The sequence below is a fragment of the Geospiza fortis genome, unplaced genomic scaffold (assembly GCF_000277835.1).
Source record: "Geospiza fortis unplaced genomic scaffold, GeoFor_1.0 scaffold98, whole genome shotgun sequence".
Lineage (NCBI taxonomy): Eukaryota > Metazoa > Chordata > Aves > Passeriformes > Thraupidae > Geospiza > Geospiza fortis.
Window position 1 is genome coordinate 5,397,334 of NW_005054306.1, and position 18,514 is coordinate 5,415,847.

Here is an 18,514-nt window from a genome sequence, read left to right on the forward strand (position 1 = left end):
GAGAGAGCAAGGTTTGTTATTCATTCTTTACTTTCTATTCTTAGGTAGCTAGCAGCTTCTGGAAACTCTCCTTTTCTTTTTCTTTTTAGTATAGTTATAATAGATGTATATATCATAACCTAATAAATCAAGCCTTCTGATCATGGAGCCCATCTCGTCTCTTCCTTCACCCCAAAAACCTTGTGTCCAACCGACGACAAGGCTTCACTTTCATCAGAGAGGAGCAGCACCCATGAAATCTTTGCTAGCAGATGCTGTTAAGATTTCTTGTCCATTCCTGAGACCAGGTGCCTTCAGCATAAGGCCAGAGGGGTCTGCACTGGCTAAGGCAGCACCAGACATACATGACACTTCTGAAGTTTTATCTCAGTGGTTTTTGCAAAGATGCAATGAATCATCAGACTACCAATCATGATTTCCAGGCCAGGTTGCAATATTTGAGGTTAAAGACGGTGATACATGAAAACTTACTGCCAACCAAGAAGTGTGATACAGAAGAGAAAGATAATTGTCAGCTGGGGTTAGCTTTTAGCATGACTTCTCTGTGGCCACTGGCTTGCTTTGGCTCCTCATGCTTGTTCTTTCCACAAAGAGAGCGAAAAACAAGCATTCACATAAATTGTACCGAGATGTTATCACTCTTCTTTTTTGGAGTGATAGTGTTGGTGAGATGACATATTTCAGTCCCTCCAGACATCTTTCAGATGATACAAATCAGCATAATTCTGTTACACTGATAACACAGTGAGGATCCCATTGAACAACAGGCTCCAGTCTCCTGTTTGGAGTGCCGAAATACTTATGCCTTCTAAAAACACTTTCTTGCTGCTGAATGTAGTATTTTCCAGGTGACCAGATCAGGAAGAGTAAAAGTCAGTTATGTTTTCTAAGACTGCTTGCATGTGGATAGAGCCGGTTTTTCCACATCACGTCATCTGTTGGACATTTAATTTGGTTGTTCAGAAGACTTTAGTGTAAAAATGACCTAGGTGTATCTCTTTAGCTACCAAATCACAGCTGAAAGGAAAGAAAGCAAATATCATGTGGTTATTGTAGACCTTAAGTAACAGCCCTCATGACAAAAGATCTGGCTCATTTCTTCTGACAGACTTTAGAGACGCTCATGGACACTTCTTTTTATGTATGTATTGAAATCTCACTACAGTCTTCTATGCTAATTCCCTCTATTCCCACTAGGCTCCTGGCAGTAAGTACACATTAAATAAAATCAGAAAGAGAAATCATTCATTAATCAGAAAGCTCGTTATGTCTAGAGCAAAGAAATATTCAAGTTTGTGTGCTGCAACTAATGAGCAAATGAGCAATTTTCCTAATTTGCCTGTGGCTTCAGACTTGACAAGCATCCTCACCATGACCAGCAAAGAACACTTAGGGGTGCTGACTGACACTATTAAAACAATTACAAATTGACCATTGTTCTGCACAAAGATCTATCCACAAAAGGACCTGATCTTTCATACCATAATTGGCATTTGTTAAACCACTCCCAGGGAAAAAAATTTTGAAAGGAACTGTTCCATTTCCTTACTTGAATTCCTATCCAGATATAAACCTGGCCTCCTTGGGTTGATTGGCAGTAGATAAAACCAAGACCTTGCATTCAGAAACACAATGCATACTAAAAGGAATTTTGGAATGACAGAAAAGTGAATCAACAAGCAAAAAAAAATGCACTTTCATCTTGACGCAGCTGATATACCATACTGTGTTAGATTAGTCTACATTGTCTGCAATTTAATTACTTCTGAAAAAGATGCATTTCCACTGTAATAGTCTCTATTTAGTGGTAGGCACTACCTACACTATATTTTAACAAAATCAACCTATGCTAAATTTTCAAGTGGATTGTATATAATTTACAATTACAGCACAATTTATCCCAATTAGTGAAAATTTTTCAGAGTACTTTAAAAAATAAAGTCATTTTCAGAGAACTTAGTGTCTTTGGAACATCCAGAGTCAAAGTGGAGCTGTAAACTAAGATGCTTTCTCTGAGGCAACTCAGCTACTCAATAAATCTTGATGCTTTTACTCTGGGCTAATGGAATTATATAAGCAAAACTACTTAATATCACTACAGGACAAAGCACATACAAATAAATAGTATTTTCTCATTGATGATAATGCTTTCTTGTTTTCGGCCATCTGATTTTCAAAAGGTAGTATTCCCAAAAATAAGGCTGATGTGTTCAGAGCCAGGTGCTTTTGTTTTCTTATTTATTGAGACAAGGAAATTTCCTTTGAAGGCAGCTGCTCAGTAAACCTGCAGGGCTTACTTTATAAACTGCTCTAATTTTATCTCCTTTCAGAGATATAAAGATTGGGCAATAGCCCCTTCATTTTCAAAGCATTGCCCAAGGCCCAGGAACACAGGGTCCCACAATAATCACTGGAAATTATGCAGCTGAAACTCCATGTGGTATTTTCAGCCTTCTTTTAGCTAAGTGACCCATCTTAAAAGAACATATAATTTCACTGGGGCCTTCTCAGCTGGGAAAGTACTGTGAAAGCCAACGACAACAGTCAAAAATATCTGGTACCCAGAGTCATTCTGAGATACATTGTGGGAAGAATGTCACTGAATTACCTCACATTTTTATCTTAGGTATGTGCAACCAACAAGAGCAAACAGAGCAGGATGTTATCACCTCTTTTGTCATGCTGAGGATATAATTTACCCTAAGAGGTAAGATGCTTAGATCAAAGCCCATTAAAATTTCAATTCCCTAAGTATAGCAGTAGCTTCATGTTGTCATTCTTCTTCTTTGGGTCTTCTGGCAAAGAGAATGAGAAAGAGATTAAAGAATATGACAACAGATTTCCTAGATTCATAGATAAATAAAGCCAAAAATGATGTGGCCTGACCTCCTAAGCAACATAAGCCAAATGACTTCTCTGAATTAATATTTTTTTTAATCAGAGCATATTCCTCCAAAAACTAGCCTTGATTCACCCCTTACACATAATATCAGCGCTGTTAAAAAGAGGAGCCTTTATCAGGTCTAACTATATTTAGTTAGTTTTAAAGACTGGAGGAGCTTTCTACTGTCAGCTTTTTAACCATTCAAAATTTACAAAGTAAAAGGAAGATACTCATAGACTCTTTTGGACATCCTACTTGGGTCAAATACCATGAGCAATTCATAGAAGGCAGTTTTTCCAGCCCTTTAATCACATCTATGGCTTCAGTGCACTTCCATACATCTCTCTGTCACTTTAGCATGCAGTTTGGGTGCTTCTCCACTCCAAATCAAAAACATCCCTTTTATAAATACAGAATTGGCACACATATTTTGGATGTAAAATTGCACTGGCACCTTCTGTAAGATAGAAGTTGCATTTTTTTCTGTACTTCTGCAACATCGCCGAGTCTCCTGAAGGCATGTGCTTCTAGGCAGTATATTAAACAAAAGTTATAATCATAACACTAACAAACCAAAAATATTTTTCTGCTCATCATAATCTTTTTGTTAGTTTCAGGTTCTTCTTATAGGTATGATGTATCTACTTTCTTGCTACAATATCTTTTCCTATTTGACCTGCCTAAATCACATGCTGGCTTGTTTTTTTCTGTAACGGTGACTGATTCTTTTTTTACTTTATCATTCTTCCCTTGATCTTTGTGTTTTTGTAAGCTCAGTCAGTAATTGTTTTTACACTTCCAGTTTCTTTATAAAAACTTTAAATATTGTAGGAAAGACAGTGATGTCTTCAGAACCCTGCAGCTTTCATTGATAGTTCCCTGTTTACAGTGATATTTTGAGTTCTGATATGCCTCAAAAGGTTAGTTTCTGTGATGTGGATTTTATTTAATTTGGTTTTAAATCAAAAAGCAGTGCAACATCACTCCAGCATTTTACAAAATTCTATTACATTGATGCTATTATCTATTTCAAGTGAACTAGCCTGAGCAGAAACAATAAGCTTTATTTTCCATATTCGATGTGTTTGTTGGTACCAGTTTAGTTATTCCCTGTTACCTCCTTCTTAATGGTGATTGAGACTGTCTATTTAATTTTTCTGCCTAGACTGACAAACACCAAGAGCAGCATAGGTTTATTTTTTTTTAAGACTTTTGCACTTCTTTCTCAGAAGGTTCCAAGGCCTTTTCCAAAATGACACCAAATATGAACAACTATTCCAAGAGCTCCTTTGGGAAAAAAAAAAAAATTCTGGACATGTGGATTTAAAAAGTCCTGGGTTTCTAATAGTTACTGCTTAACTCCTTCTAGTGACTCAAATGGAAACCATTGCATTCATTTGCCTGGAAGCCAACAGTGGATACAACATTTGCTTATGAGCGTTGCAGAGGTATCTGTGCTGCAGTTCAGGTGGATTTGGGAACCACCCTCTCTGGGCTCCTCCTGACACTGCATTCAATAGGTTGCAATATCACTGACCTTCAGCCATGCATTTCAGTAGCACAACTGAAGAAGAGGTCTGAATTGATGAGTGCTTCCAGTGGCCACGTAATTCTGACAGGTCAGAAGCAATAAGCTACAATTAATTGGACTTAATTGGAAACATCTTATGTCAGTGAATGGGAGAAAAGACAAGGAAGGCAAAATTTCCTGCTGCCAAGATATGACCTAGCACATATACTGGAGATGATAAATGACAGGAAATTGTTGAAATAATAAAGAAAAACAGGAAATTCAGGTTTTTTGCTAGTTGCAAAATCACAGATGTTTAAACGTAGTATTATTCGACAATCTGTCTTCATGAAAAATGGCACTGTGAGGGAAATACTCAAGGTCACTCCAGTTGCTATTGGTGTCTGCCATGGAGCTCTGCTCTGGTTATCAGGCATGTAAATTACCCACAGGGACTGGGTACTGCAGAATGCACCACATTCTTTTAATTGCTGTGAAGTCGTTGAACAAGCTCCATGTGAGCAATTAGCATCTCTATTCCCCAAAAGCACAGCTTGCCAAAAGCATCTTACAACTTGCAATGTAGTGTCTTCTGCATAGGAAGAATGTTTATTACATAGAGTAGCTGCTCTGAATGAGGGTGAGGGATGCATTTCACAGACAGTGGAGGAGTTCACATTTGTTGCATTTGCAAGCACTTACAAGAGGAAATCACAGAAATTTGTCTCATTTCTCTCAGCAGAGTAGCCTGACCTGCATGGTACTATGAACTCTTGCAAAACCTGGTAAAACAACATGGAAAAAGCAGTGCTGATTTCCCTTCCACCATGTGAAATGTATTCAAAATTATGCTTTGATTTTGTTCCTCCACTCACTATTTATTTAAATATTTTCCTTAATTCTCTCCTCTCTGTCCCTTCCTTTCTTTCCCATTTCCTTGCTTGTGTTCTCTCCTCCCAGTAATGACCCAGTGCTTAGCTGGGGAAAGGCAGGAGGTGTGGGGGCAGGACTGTGTTAATGCCCTAATTAAGTCTGCAGTTAGCTGATGGGAAAATCGTTGTCAGGAAAGCTGATAACAAGCATAAACATGACAAGCTTGTTTTGAAAAGCCATCCTGTCACTCTGTTTACTTAGGCTACTGCATGCTGCTCCAAGCTACTGTCATAAATGTTTATATTGATCCATCTGCATCACTTCCCTCTTCCTTTTTTTTATTTTTTGCCCTTTAAGGAATATAGATAAAAACTTCACACATCTTGCATTTAAAGGGATCAAGATGCCCCCACATTAGACATATATATATATATTCAGTGATTTAAGAAATAACAGAGAATATGGAAGAGAAGGACTGAAAAGGTGAGGAACTTCATGCATCAGTTTCAATTTTCTGAATGACCTACAGATGCCCTTGTCCATGATAAATTTTGTTGTGATACTAAAGTGACTCACTAGATTATCATTAAATATGAGATGCTTATTTTACCATTTTTTTTACTGGAGATCTGAAAATGTTACAATTTATATGGAAGAGTGTGTATAAAATATGTCCCAGTCTTTCTGTCACAGCAGACACTGCAAGTGCAGTATTTCTCCCACAACTGGAATTGCAGCATCGGATGAACTTCATTCCAGTGACAGCCAATAAGCCTTCATGAACTGTTCAAATTATAGTCTGTATAAAACTGTCCTTCAGGCCATTCAAGCTGTGGTATAAAGTTTAAGATTTTTGCTTTGAAAAAACCTGTCTTTGTTTCCCAGAGTGGAAGATTTGCTATAGAGTGAAAACTGAGACAAATGATCAAGCCTTGTGTTCCTGAGGAGTCCAGCATCAACATGTGCCTTTCTGGCTTTGGGTATTAGCAGAAGTGACAGTGTGAGGCTGCATGCATGGCTCTGGAACTGGAGAGTGGCTTGCATTGCAGAGGCTTCATTTGATTTTGCTTTGGCTTAGGCAAAAGTTTCCAATTACATGCATTACCTTCTTGTTGCTGATGTTTCCTCTCTTAACCACAGATGACTCATTCCAGGTAACATTTCAATCAAACTCTAATTATTTAGCTGACACAGGAGGGGTATGATTTGTCACTGTCCATGGACATGAAGAAAGTTCAATCACATTAGCCTCTCTTTCCTAGTGACTGGGATTTTAACCAAATTAATTCTATTTATGGCATGTAAAGAAACAATTCCAAGAACTAAGGAGGAAAGATTCATCACAGACTACCTAGTAAAAATGTTTTATAAAAAGGAATGTTACTATGGAACTAGATTTTTATTATCATTATATCCTGTGAATCAGGAGGAAAGATTAAACACTTAAACTTCAAGGATTTTCTGTCATCTGGAGGGAGTCCACAATGTGATCCATTTAACTTTATGTAGCCATCAAACAGGTAGATACCCAGAAATCCTCCTCTTTAGCTTGTGAAAAGAGACAGACTCCTCAAAAGGGCTTGTCCTCAGCCCCCTCTGGCTTAAACAACCATTTTAAGATGGTATGAGCTGACTCCTGGAGGAGCTTGCCCCCTCCCCTGACTACACACAGAATGTGCAGTTTATAAAGGACAACTTGCATTGTCAGCTGAGTCAAACAAGACAGATGTCATCCTGTTTTCTGGAAGCAGGACTGGGCTTCCATCCTGTATATGGATCAGCTACCAGAAAGTACAAAATATATTTGTTATTAAGGAATGTCCACAACACTAAACAAATTTTCTGTTTGAATCATTGTCTTTATCCACTTCTCTCAAGCACAGTATTTATACAGGTGCCAGGGGTAGCTCTGACCTGCGGCACTTGCTCTCTCTACATTTCCTTGGTGGGGAGGGACTACTTACAGTTTTGCAAGGAGCAGACACTAAGGAGCAGAGAGATTGATGTTCCACTCTACAAAGTGTGCTTGAGCACTGCAATAGCTCCATGGCACAGCAAATCACTTTTACGTGTCTGGCTCCTGCCCAAAATCCACATCTTCAAGTTTTAATGTGCTTTCACTACAATCACACAGGGAACTTCTGGTGCAAGACAGAATTTAGGTCTTCCAAATCTTAACCTCTAAAAACATCCTAATACCCAAGTTTTCAGTGTTTCCTTTTTCAAAGGGAGCATGCTAGCATGCAGTGGTGCTGACTGACTTCACCTCTGAATTCATGTTACACTTAGCTATGTGCAGATAAATGGCTAAGCCCTGCCACCCCAGAGCAAACACATCCATACATGAAGCAGCTATACTTCATTTGACAGTTCTTTTCTACATCACAGCTGCAGCTCTTATTTCAGCAATCTTTTCTTTCTTACTTTTAACTGTACCCCATCCACATTTTAAACTTCTTCAATCAGTGATAAAAAAAATCTCAGAGTGGCCCATCTCCTCCCTAGCAATGTAGAAATACAGACAAAGCTATACTGCATTATAAGGGAAATGTCAGATGTGCAGTCACCTGCAGCAGTCATTACTGAAACAGCAATTTCTTTACAACAATGAAAGGAAATAAAGGAACATCACTAATATATTTTTCAAGTTCTGTGTTGTTAACTCTCATGTCCTGGCCAAATGCCAGCCTAGGCATTCTCAATGACCTAAATTCATTCGCTCTTACAACTAGATAAGTTATTCTAATGAGAGTAAGCAGAGAAAATTATGTATAGTTGCTGGGGCTGCTGCTGGAGAACAACTTTCATGCAGAAGACTCACAACACATTTTGCCAAACACAAAATCAATTCAGCTTTGTGCTATACCAGCCTTTACAGGCATAGCAGAAGATGTGAGATGTAACATCCAAGTGTGCATCATTCTGTGGTGGAACAAGTACCTCTGAAATCCCTTCTTTGCTAGGAAGCCACAAGGAGTTAAGGCGCCTCAAATGTTGATTAACCAGGAAAGACTTACTCAAGAAGCAAAATTCCTTAGCAGTCCTGAGTAAACATTAAAGTTCTCTTCTTCTGGTGAAAAGACCTCATGAAAGATTTTCATGAAGCCTAATTGTCATGATGAGAACACAGGGTACAGTTATTATAGCAGTAGAATCTGTAGGCAGAGGACAGACCATGTTTTTAATAAAAACAAATCTAGGTGAAGGGAAGTATTTTCTTTTTTTTAAATTTTTATTCAGCAGGAGTACCAAGAAAATTTGTCTTGACAAAACATATCGCAGGTGTTTCAGTATATTTTGGTTGAGGCCCTACAGGTTCTCTTCCTTCACAAGTCTTGAGTAATATGGAAAAAAAAGTTCTGCCTCGCTTATAAAATCATACTTGCTTAGTGCTGCAGGAAATTGACATCTAGGGCTAAATGAGCAAGACACTTTTTAATTTTTTCAATTTCATGTTTGCAAGCTGCACAGAATTATGATACAAAGAAAACGCTCATGAAACTCCTCTGAGAATGGCCTGTAGATGGCTAAAGTGGCTTACATACAATCTCTAATGCAAAAGGGAAAGTTGATGATGAAAACCCCTTCATATATGCATGGAGCTACCCATGTCAGTGAAATTTCTGAAGTGACCACATCTACCACAGCAAATGTTTACAGCTTCACAGACTGGCAAATGTCAAAAACCACTGGTTAAATAACACATAGATTTAATTGTACATCTTCCTTCAGTAGAACCCATCATGTGACCAAATTCCCATCCACCTCTTTGAAGAGTTGTCTAGAGATGAAAAAACTCTCTCTTCTGACCGGTCTCCAGTGATTCATGTTGAAACGCAAAACTTCAGAAAAACAAACAGCCTCTCAGAAATATTTCTCAACACTAAATAGTCTTCTTTTTAAAGATCCTTCCCTACAGACAGACTTACAGACATTACCTCTGGGCAGCTGTCTAATGTCTTGTCTAACATTTTACTTCTGAGAAAATCGGGCAGCTCTCCTCTGAACAATTAGGCAGGATGAAAAACTTTGGTAAGGAAGCAACAGAAATATCAAGTCTTTTGATGAATTGTTCAAATTCTCCTCTTTTCCAAATCAGTTCTACATGTCTTAACCCCACCAACCTTTTATAATAATTCAACACTTATATGGGATCATCCAGATGAGGAGATCAAAATCATTTATATATACACTCAAAGAAATGTTTAAACAGAAAAAAAGAGAAATCCCAGAAAGCTCTTTGACTTGTACTAATTTACTCACTGAACTTACATCAACAAAAAGAAAAGAAAATCCTCAATACCTGTCTTTGAACACATATCTAATAACTACTGCACAAGTTAAAATGATCTGACTGGGAACAGTTTTGAACTAATATACCAAAATAGAAGTCTCTCCAAGAACATATTTCAAGTGCAAATGAGTCAATAAACAAAACACAGAGTGCAAGAGTCATGACCAAAGTGTTTATGTTGGAAAAATAATCTAAAAACTGGCTGAGAGTAAAGTACAGTGTGTTTGCAGGCAAAGCAAGTACTTGCTGACAATACAGGCAACTGAAACAAACCATGGGGTAGGAATAAAAATTTGTTTCTTTTCCCAGGAGAGAGGAAGAACAGCAGATAAAGATTATATCAGTTAAATGGTGCTCCCTTACAACATAAAGAAGTAACGTGTTTTTTTACTCTTTTTTTACAGTCTCTGACTTAAGGCAAGCTTTCAGAATACTACAGACTTTAAACATCTAAGAGCACATCTAAGGATATGGATGATACATCTAAAATAATCAGGTGTCTTTTCACATTGCACTGTTAGAACAATGTAATCAGTGTCAGCTAACATCTGCTTTGAATTACTGTTCCTCTGGTTAGTACCCAGTAAACTCATTAGACTCAGGTGCTCTGCATGTGACTACAATCTTACATTACTAGGCTGGAGAGTAAGGAAGACACACTTAAGGTAAATAGAGAAGTTAGCACATATTTGCTACTGGAAGACTGGAGTTAGTCCAGTTTTCTTATAGTGTGTGTGTACATTCAGAAAAAAAGTATTTTGAATAATCAAGGTTCATTTTTCAGAGCAAGCAGCCATTGATTTCACTGCTATTTCAGTGCTGGCAGTGGAATGGGGGAAAATTATTAATCACTGTAACTACCATAACTTCTCGCTATTTTGTACTTTTTTACAAAGTCTTATCTGTGAGAATTTCTATTTATTGTTCCAGAAAATTGACTTTCTTTTAAAACAGCACTGCCAGATCTTGAGATTTTGTCACAAACCTCACAAAAATTTGAAAATTAGGTACTAGAAACACATGAATAAAAAGTAATCTACATTTTTTCTTTTTTCTTAGCTGGTTTTTTTTTTTTTTTAGTTTAACATACATCCAGGAGAGTCAAAATCTAAATAAAAATAAGGTCTTAATCTCACAATCTTTTTTACGTGGCCTGGCTCATAACTTTGCTGAATATTTGTGTGGGCCATGTAGTAATAGCTTCCTGGGATAATGAAATTACTAGCTCTTTTTATGGGATAGTTCTTCCTCAGAGCACTGTTCCCCTGCAGAAAGCTGATGAATAAAACCAGAAATAAAAATCTCCCAGCCTGCTCTATGTTGTCCAAAGAGTGAAGCTGTTACTCCATGACTCAGCACCAGAAGAGCAGACCTGCAAAGCCAGAGAGTTGATGCTGAAGAACCGGTGCCCATGGCATGCAGATGGGAGAGTCTTTCTTTTTTAGAAAAAGAAAGTTTAGTTTAGTGGGAAGATTTTAGCCTAAGTCTAGTCACTTATCACAGCTGTCTGTCCTTCCATGGTTGCAGTGCACTGGGAGTACAACATCAATTTCATCTAACCTGAGTATGGTTTGGGCATGGAAACTGCTCTGCCATGCGAACCAAAGCACAGTACATGGGGGGAAAGCAAAGGGAATTGTAATCCAAACTACTGTGTTACCCTGTGACCCTGCAGCTCTCTGGCAATGTAAACCATCTGAACCAGAGCTGTTGTACTCCTGCCCCACAATGATTTTCTCCATGACCCTCTTTTTCTTTTTCCTCCATTATGATGGCGTGTTGCTTGCCTGGGAAAGCACCATGGTTTCAGAATGTTAAAAGAGATTAAATTAAAAGACTTTAAAAAGAACCCCACCATTTTGTTTTTCTATTCACTCCAGTGTTTTTCTGTTTTCTTCCCAAACTCAGTGCAACATGGAGTCAAGCTTCAGTGCTTAAGGTGGACACACTCAGCTGGTGATAGAACTGGAGATCAGTTGAAAGAGTTCAAGAATAGGACCATGACAGACCTGACTGTACTACAATCAACACAGAGGACTCTATCTTTAGACTGGAGTTCAAATTCCCTACAAAAGCAGCAACAGGACACACTCTGAAAACATGTGTGACTGGCATCTCCATGGTTCAAAACAGCAAAATTTAGATATCAGTCCAGGCCCAAAAGCAGACTATACAACTGAGGTGCACACTAGCTTAACCTTCTCTATGAAGTCTCCACTGTACACTTTAGCTGAATCCCCAGTTTCTCATTCCATATTCAGGTTTTCTCCTACCTGAGTTATTGCCCTAAACTCCACTCTATGCCCTGTCACAGGTGCAGAATCTGGCATTTGCCGTTGTTAAACTCCATACAGCTGCCAATTGCCCATCCCTCTGACTTGTCAAGGTCTCTCTGCAGGGCCTCTCTGCCCTTGTTTCCTTGTTTACTTCACAGTATGGCTTTTCCCCAATTAGTATGGATCTTCACTCACTTGGGTGAATAAGGAAACCCAAGATTTTAACTCTTGTGATGGTTCTCCGGAATGTCATGTGTTGTTTACAAATGCCAGTGGCTGAAGATAAATTTCCTTTCTAAAGAATGTCATGTGGCCAGGAGGGTGTGGGAGTCTTGTGGGCAGCTGCTGCCTTCTCTCTTGCTGCCACATCCAGAGCCCCAGATTAAGTCAAGCAACAGTGTAGTGGTTCTTCTGCTGCCCTCACTTTCACAAGCAGCTTGAAATGTTCAATTTGGCTTTTTGACCAGGACCGGGTCTTGAGCTGACATTCTTATGATGTTTCCTGTTTTGGCCTAAAATTTAATTCTTTAATAATAATCAGTTAAGAGACCAGAAGTTTGCAACACAGAAGGATTTTTTTCCCCATGAGCATACACCCCCTTTCTCTAATCATTTATTTCTTTCTTGAACAACACAGGCCTAAGCAGAGATCTCTGTGGAACTTCAGTGGTGATCTCATTCCACCTAAAATCAAACATATATTTCTATTCTGAATTTTGTTTATTTAACCATATTAATCCATGTGGAAAGTCTTCCCTGTTTTCCCATTATCATTTCGTCATGAGATTTTGGTGAGCCAGTGTTTTAGACATTTATCTAAACTGACATATAATTCCTTTACAAGGCAATTTTAGCTTTTCTTCATACCAATTCAGGATATAGACATAGTTGGAAAAGCCATAATTCTCCTAAGATTTAGAGGAATTTTAAGCAGTTCTTGTTTCTCCATTTTCTGTAATTTATGGCACCCATCACTGGAAAGATGGTGATCTGGATAACAGTGTCCTTTACTGTTACAGTCTCCTTCCTTCAGACAAGTCAAAGTATGTAAGACACCCAGCAATAAGACAGATGATTGATTAAGCTGCATGTTAATTACAGTATATTAATAGCTTTACAGTACAAACCTACATCTAAGCCTGCTAGAAAATATATTCATAAAACCAAATAAATAGTCCATCCCACAGGAGTTAATCCAGTTTCAGAATTCCATTTGAAAATGGGAAAGAGGAACTATGTTCATTCATCTTTATTATATATTTATAGTAAATTACATCTGCTGCTCGCAAAGTTACTCATATTAAAGGTCACTTATTCCTCCTTTAATAGTGTTCTGTTTACATCCATATTGGTGGAATAAATTCAGATGAGAGCTTTACTTGGAGCAAATATAAATATATGTTGCCTATTTGTGGGTGGAGGGGATTAAAGCTCAGTTAAAATAGCAAAAAGATCTCTACACAAGAAAAAGAAAATAACAACAGTACACTTTTGTTCATTTCTCTATGCTCTACTCTGAAATCTCAGTTAAATGGTTTTGCACCTGGACTTTCTAAGTGCCAAGTCCTTTTCAGAAAACAATTGCAAAACTGCTTCTGAAGATGGTCTTAAAAGATAAGGCTGAAAATTGTTAGTGCTTGCTGAACAGATGGAGAGGATACTGCTTGAGAGATAAGAGGAGGAATGGAAGAATAGGCATTCAGAATGACCAGAGCTAAGTAAACAACTAGACTACCAACCCCCAGGGCCTAAAAGAACCAAAAGCAGAGTTGTAAAAACAAAACAAAACAAAAAAAAAAGCAGCAAAATGCAAAATTCCCCTTATAATGTCAAGAAATAAATCAATCTTCCTGCTGAAGAAATTCCTAAACACTGGCTGCAAATAAATAAAAAACTTCTCAGATCACAGATATTTTTACCGAGCATAAATAGTAGCCAGGTCACTGAACCTACATAAACATACAGAATCAGTATTAGAGCACATCAAGCCATCTGAGACTGATTTGAGGTCTGCAGAGTGTAGGACTTGAAAGACTTGAACTCTATATCATCAGATCAGAAAATCGTCTGACAGTCTCATGGCCCCACGTTTTTAATAGAGTGTGCACAAGGATGTGTACATACTAAAGGTGGGAAAGACACCACATTAAGATTTCAGTGTTAGGTGAAGTGATACAATAAATTTGATGACAGAGGGGTTTTTTTTTCAGCACAGCTTTTGTGGAAAGTTTATAGGGATGGGTTTTTGGGGGGCTTTTTTTGTTTGTTTGTTTGGGGATTTTTTTGGTTGGTTGCTTGGGGTTTTTTGCTATTTTGTTTTGGGTTTTTTGTTTGTTTGTTTTGGGGGGTTTTTGTTTGGTTTTGGTTTAGGAGTCTGGGGTTTTTCTTTTGGATTTGGGTTTGGTTTTTTTTTTTACTTTTTGCAAGGGTTAGTTTTTACAGCCTTTCTTCTGTATATCTATAATTTGTGGCGATTTGAAGAAATGTGTGGAATTAAACAGAGGCCTTTTCCAAGAAGACATTTTCTTGAAGTAATTTCTCATAATCACTTCTTTGGAAACTAATACTCTGAAGACAGGTAAAGACATGTTCCTAGGTGGATCTTATATGATACTCAAGGGAGTGATCCAAGCTGTATGACTTTCCCCCCCCAAGACACACTTTGAAAATAAACATTTCAAGCCTATGAATTAGTCTAAATCCTGAAAGTGTTCCTTGGATGGAAGGAATAAATGAGCCTACTCTTTTCAAGGATGCTTAGACAACTAATCTGGAAATGTCCAGTAATACAGGGGACTACCTCAAATAAGTCTTCAGAGTTCAGCAGAATGGCACCTTGGGAAGTTTTATTCTCCAGGTCTTGCATGTCAGGAAACCTTGGTCAGGAAAAGAGGAAATGAGGACCCTGAACTCTCATTTTCTTTCCTATCTCCTGCACTGAGTCAATTTACAGAGGTGATTCCAGCCCTCTACTCTGCTCTTTTGAGACTCCACCAGGAGTACTGAATCCAGCTCTGGCGCCCCCAACATAAAAAGAACATTGAGCAAATTCAAAGGAGGCCACAAAATTTCTAAGGGGACTGGAGCATCTCCACTGTGGAGGCAAGCTGAGGAAGTTGGGAGTCTTCAGCCTGGAGAAGAGAACATTTTGTGGAGACCTCATAACAACCTTCCAGTATCTGAAGGGGGCCCACAGGGAAGACAAAGAGGGACTTTTTTTCAGGACTTGTAATGATAAGACAAGGAGTAAAAGGTTCAAAATGAAAGAAGGGAAATTTAAGGTAGATATAAGGAAGAAATTCTTTACTCTGAAGGTAATGAGGCACTGGAACAGGCTGCCCAGAGAAGTTGTGGATTCCCCAAACCTGGCAGTGTTGAAGGCCAGACTGGACGGGTCTTTGAGCAACCTGATCTAGTGGGAAGTGTCCCTGCCCGTGGCAGAGGGGCTGAAACTAGATGATGCTTAAGGTCCCTTCCAACACAAATCATTCTGGTTCTATGATCTACTCAGTGGATTTTGTAGATCCACTGGAGAATGAGAAAAATAAGATCATATCCTATGTCAGATATTCAGTTCTGGAAACATGTCCAAGGCTATGAGCACAAGAGAGTAAATGTGTCCAACAGGATTGCACTTGTGCTGATTCCTATAACTGGATACTGAAATTATCCTTTTAGGGCGTCTCATTAACTCCTAGTTTTATGCTTTACTCTGTAAAGTCATGAGTATTATGTTGAAGAGGGAGCAATGGAATTCAAAGTTTGTGCATATGTTGCTGATTAATACCACAAATTGACAAGTTCATGGGAAAAGATGTTAGTGCTCCAGACAACTAGGTTGATTTAACATATTGCTAGCCCTGGAAATACCTAGGGAAGACTAAGCAAGACTCCCCTTGAAGGAACTATGGTTGAACAAAATGAATCCTACATGACTTTTATCCATTTGCCAGCTCAGCTGTGACCTATGCCTCGGCTTGGGGACAGAAATCAGCTACCATTCTGAACAGACACTCCTTTTCTGTACAGCTTTAAGTGTCGCATACCAGTTTTGGCTTAATTCATGCACTGGACAGGCCAAAATTCATGCCTATAAGTAGATGTCATGAGCCAGACTGCTTGCTCTCTTTCTAAGTGCTAATCAATCAGGAATATACCCATTGACACTGAGTAAAATCTGGGTGTGGAATGAACAATTATAGATTTAATGCAAGCCAGCAGTTATAAAATCATAGAACAATTTAATTTGGAGGACACCTCTGGAGATCAAAGGCTCCACCCCCTTTTTCAGAGTAAGACCAACTTCAAAATGAGATCATGTTGCTTTATGCCTTGTCCAGCTGAGTTTTGAGTATCTCCAGTGACATTCAAGGCACCAGAAAATCTTGGCTTGAGGAAGACACTGAGTTGAGAAACTTGATTTTGATAACCTAAAGTGATTCTGGGCCCTCTGTGGCACAAAACTTTAACTTTTCAAGGAGCTGCTCTAGAAAAAAATGTTGGTTTACTGGATGTTCCTACAACTCAGTAGAAGCTGAATTGGAGAGTGGAAGGTATAAACTCTCATGCATTTATATGCCCACTTAACACACTTCAATGTTTTTAAAATGTATTTTCTGCTTTCTTTTTACAGGTTTTTAAACTTAAAATTCTTGCTAGCCAAAATCCCCCTGGATGCATACACCTAGCACCATGTAAATACATTTTCAGATAGGCTTCCATGAGATGGTGATAGAAAGGTCAAATGATGTTTGTACAATATTTAAACCAGGGTAAAAGACAGAAGGCTTACGAGGTAGGGAAAAAAGTCCCCCAGGAGCTGGAGAAGATTTCATTAAATAAATGCTTACATACTTTCCCATTTATTTTCAGCGCAGGATTGTAATAGGATGGTTCCTTAAGCATTAGATAGGGAGGGATGGATTCAAGAAAATAGGTGCAGAAGCTTTAGATTGTCCAAAACAGTAGCTCATAATTTTCTCTGTAAACTGAAATAAGAAAAGTATCTGAGCAAACACCTCTCTGGTACTAAAACATCAAAGACTGTAGATCCAAACATAACCTGAGATGACAGATGCTTAGGAACTGTGAATTGATTCTCTAAAATGCAATGGTTTGAATTAAGATTTTTGTTGAACTCTAAAACAAAGGCAATGTGTTCAGTCATTGATACTGTCTAGTCTCCTTCTGGAAAAGTTTTGCTCCAGGAGTAGTAGACTGGATTAAATCAGAAATGAGGTCCTGATAGAAGAATCAAAGAATGAGCTCTGCAGAGCACACTGGAGTCAATAGGACCTCAGAGTAATAGGAGAGATGCACTCTCTGCCTTTTAGCATCACTAGGAATATTTTAATTTTGTCTTGGTCCCTGAAATGGTCTTGTCATAGAAATTGGGCTTGAAATAGAACCAAGAGAATTTATTCCTGTTGCAAAACCCTTGTCACTGGCAGTCTCTCATTGTAACTAAGAATGAAGAAAATATTTTACAGGGATATCCAAACTAATTGTGGGTGGTACACATATTAGACACTTCTCCAATTAAAAATTATTAGTGCTGCAGAGAAGCAGCCTTTTCTAGGGCAGAAGCCCTCATGCCTTTGGCTTTCTTCTATTTCCCTTCGGAAAAAAGGTTTTCATTTCACTGACCCTTCCTTCCTAGGTCCCACAGTTACCCAATTCCACAGACAGTTTCCCAGAATCACCCTTTACACACTGTTCATGTCTTCAGACTTTCCTCCCATTTTATCAAACTCATTCCCATTTAGTCCTTCTCCTTCACCTCAATAACTCCCTCCCTTTTCCTCTTTCACTCTAGAGCTGGATTTTTCATGGAAGCTAGTTAAACTTATAAGTGATTGCAATTCTTTTAAATTAAATGTAAGACTTAACATACTCAAAAGCAGACTGCTATGAATAACATACCATCTCTTACCTGTCCCAGAAAACTTTCAGTGTAAATACCCAAGTCCTCCAGATCCTCCCACCTCACTCATTTCTCTCTTACTCTGACTCCTCAGCCAAAAATTCCCCCAGGACAGGCTCCTCTTGCAGATCCCTTCTCCCCTCCAAACAGCACCCAGCATTGAGCTTGCAGGTCTCTGAACTAGCTGTGCAAGCTGACAGCCCCTCATTCCCAGCAACCACCAGCACCCCCTGCCCTTTTGTTTGCAGCCTGCTGTTGTTGCTCAGCCAGCCTGCCCACCTGCCTCCCTCCTCCTGCAGCAACCAAGCTCCAGCTCCTGTGTCTGGCTGGGTCCCTGACACCCCAGCCACATTCAATAACAGTCTGTCCAAACAGGGCTCTGACAGCAGAAACAAGAGAGCATGTTAGATGGAAAAAAAAAGAAAAGAAAAGAAAATGAAAAGGTATTGTAATCCTATATCCTCAGCTTGCCACTCTTTATCCCATACCAAATAAGCTTGTTACAACCAGAGTATGCATCTTATGCTCTCCTGGCGACACTGAATTAAATCCAGACAACTCAAGGAGACCATTCAGGAGGGAATTTAAAGAAGGGGATTGCATTAGCTGAGTGGAGAACTGAGTAAGATATAAACAAGTATTTCATCAAAGACAAGGTCGGGGTGAGGGCAAATTCTGGCAAGAGTCCAACCATAGTAATAAACCTGAGGGAGATGCTGGTGGAAGAAAAAGTTCAGGGTCAGCGATGACAATG

General features: G+C 38.7%; 1 long non-coding RNA gene across 2 annotated transcripts in view; it reads right to left on the bottom strand.

Moving 5' to 3' along the window:
- The window catches only part of LOC115949559, a 27,057-nt gene extending 9,155 nt beyond the window's left edge, over positions 1 to 17,902 (bottom strand). For both annotated transcript variants that reach the window (XR_004083003.1, XR_004083002.1), the window contains exon 1: positions 17,770 to 17,902. This is a non-coding gene — a long non-coding RNA (uncharacterized LOC115949559). The remainder of the gene's footprint in view (positions 1 to 17,769) is intronic.
- Between the last annotated feature and the right edge of the window lie 612 nt (positions 17,903 to 18,514).